At 43.6% G+C, this 2,822-nt stretch overlaps 1 pseudogene; it reads left to right on the top strand.

Annotated features, from left to right (window-relative positions):
* The first annotated feature begins 572 nt into the window (after positions 1-572).
* LOC105310361 lies at positions 573-1,056 on the top strand (annotated as a pseudogene).
* Positions 1,057-2,822: the final 1,766 nt, after the last annotated feature.

The raw sequence follows: 2,822 nt of genomic DNA on the forward strand, positions 1-2,822 counted from the left end.
AGCCTCCACATGCTGGGCATGGTGGCAGTGGGACATTCTCTCAGCAGCAAGGAACTGGCTTGATTTGCCTCTCCGTATATGCTGAACACTCCCAGCTCCAATGCTCTCCAGCCCAGCTCTCTGCCTGCTCCATACATATTTGCCCCACAAATGTTCAAAACAATTTGAGAATGAAAGCCCTGAGTACAAAGTCAAATGATTAGCTTTACTGTAGGGAGCGTACAGCCAGCTGGGGGTGGATGCTGGATGAATGAGAGGGGCTTTATGGGAGATGTGTGCTCTTTAAGCGAGCATGAGACTTAGATGGAATCCTTCAGACCTTTGGCCCATGGCACCAGGAGGCCCTACGGCAGGGCTTCAAAACCCTTGAACTCCCATCGCTTTGCAGGGATGCATCCCCACTGCCATGGCCTTCTGCTGGATTACTGCAACTTGTCTCATAACTGGTCTTCCTGCCATCTCCAATCTCTTGCTCTATCGTTCCATTGTCTACACCGAGATGGCTGTTCTGAAATGCAAACCTAGGCATGACAGGCTTCTTTTTAAAATTCTCTCTCTTTTTTACACTAGAAGCCTACACACCGCTGCTGGAGCTACCGCCATGTCTCTACTGATCCCTGAGAAGTTCCAGCACATTTTGAGAGTACTCAACACCAATATCAATGGGCAGTGGAAAATAGCCTTTGCCATCACTGCAATTAAGGATATGGGGCAAAGATATGCTCACGTGGTGTTGAGGAAAGCAGACATCAACCTCACCAAGAGGGCAGGAGAGCTCACTGAGGATGAGGTGGAACGTGGAATCACCATTATGCAAAATCCATGCCAGTACAAGATCCCAGACTTGTTCTTAGACAGAAGGACATGAAGGATGGGAAATACAGTCAGGTCCTGGCCAATGGTCTGGACAACAAGCTCCATGAAGACTTGGAGCGACTGAAGAAAATTTGGGCCCACAGAGGGTTGTGCCATTTCTGGGGACTTTGTGTTCGAGGCCAGCACACCATGACCACTGGCCACTGAGGCCGCACTGTGGGTGTGCCCAAGAAGAAATAAATCTGTAGGCTTTGTCTGATAACAGATAGCTTATACACTAAAAAATAAATAATTAAAAAATAAAATAAAAAGAAAATCCTCTGCAAGCACTCCTTCTAAGATGAAATCACATTCCTTCAAGTGATGTTCCTGACCTTTCTCAACCTGTTTGGCCCAAATTACCTGTTTGGCATCATCTTCTCCTATTCCTGCCCACGTAGAACCCGCGCCTCAGAAAGACTGTCCTTTTCACTGTTCCCTGAATACATTATGCTCTTTTATGTCTCTAATGCTTTTGTACTTGCTTTTGAACACATTCAAGTTCAAAGGCAATTACCATTTGATCCTAAAAACACCCCCACTATCTCCCGGGGGATTGAAAACATTTAGAACCTCATAATTACATGCATAAGTGAAAAAAGAAGATATGATGACAAAAATAGATATACAAATGGAAAAAGACTAGAAGGAAATACACAAATTTGAAATGAGTCTCGTTGATTAACAGTTATGAACAGTGTCTTTTTCTTCTACAAGAAGAAATATCTTAGTGTTGCTATAACATTTTTCTAATAATTAAAAAGACAACAAGCAATAATGTACCAAATAGTAGCAAGGTGAAGAATCTGCTTTTGGGACAATTATTCAAGTGAAAAAAGCAGAGCAGGCTGGATTTACCACAGACACCATTATGGAAAAGAAGAGCCTTGATTAAACAGTAGGAGAGAATGGCCTGACCCATGTCACAATAGCTACAAAGAGCAGGAGGCTTGCGCTCCAGAAAGACAACCAAGACTGCTGCCTATAAAAATGGAGGCAGGGACCAGAATGGGCTGGCTCTGGGAATACAGACGATGGGTGGAAGTCAGACAATTCCTAGGCAACAGATGTGCTGACCCTACTTAGTGCCTGGAGCTGCCGCTTACGTGGCTGGTGCTTGAGAACACGCTGGGTCTGCTGCATAGTTACCAGGGCCATATCCTTGTGGGTGGGGGAGCAGTGAGTTCCCCAGGAGCCTGCTATTCTTTGGGGGATAGCAGGAGTTTCTGAGGGTGAAGGGAGGCAGGAAGGAAAATAATACGTGTCAAGTGCCCACACATGCTAGGAATCATGGTCAGAAGTTTACATATAGTAGGTCATGAAAGAAACCTTCACAGCTGCTCCATAAGGCACATATCTCTTATTATGCTTTTTCAAAATGGAAAACATTCAGAGTGGTTCGACAACTTCCCTAGCACCCAGCTTGTAAGTAGCAGAGCTAAGAAGTGCCTGCGTACACTCATGAGCAACCTGAAAGGAAATATAAACAAATGGAAGGTGATCACATTGGACAGTGAGATCGTGGGTGCTTTCGTGACAGCTTCTGCTAGTCTTTTAATGTTGTTGTAAGTGTTAAAACAATTTCTTTCGACCATATGCACCGATGTGATCTAAAAACCAGTTCGAATGAGGATTCAAAGTCTCAAAAGGTAATTATTATAATTATTTAAAAGGAATTTTTAAAAATAAAAATAACATAATAAAAGCAAGATATTTGAAATACAATACAGGAAGATCTCGAAATACCAAATGCCAATTATTAAACTCTGTAAGCAATTTTTTACCAGTGAGGTAATAAAAGGCAATAAAAATATACAGACAGTTCTCTGAGGGACAGCCAGAGGCCAGGGATCTTAGCTCAGATGGCCAAGCCCCTGCAGGCTTGATGCCTCTACCAAAAGAGCAGGAGATTCTGATGCTGGTGTTCCCAGAGGAAAGACAGTCTTCAAAGTGGAGCTTCTAGAGGA

This window comes from Pteropus vampyrus, unplaced genomic scaffold (genome assembly GCF_000151845.1).
Source record: "Pteropus vampyrus isolate Shadow unplaced genomic scaffold, Pvam_2.0 Scaffold2634, whole genome shotgun sequence".
Lineage (NCBI taxonomy): Eukaryota > Metazoa > Chordata > Mammalia > Chiroptera > Pteropodidae > Pteropus > Pteropus vampyrus.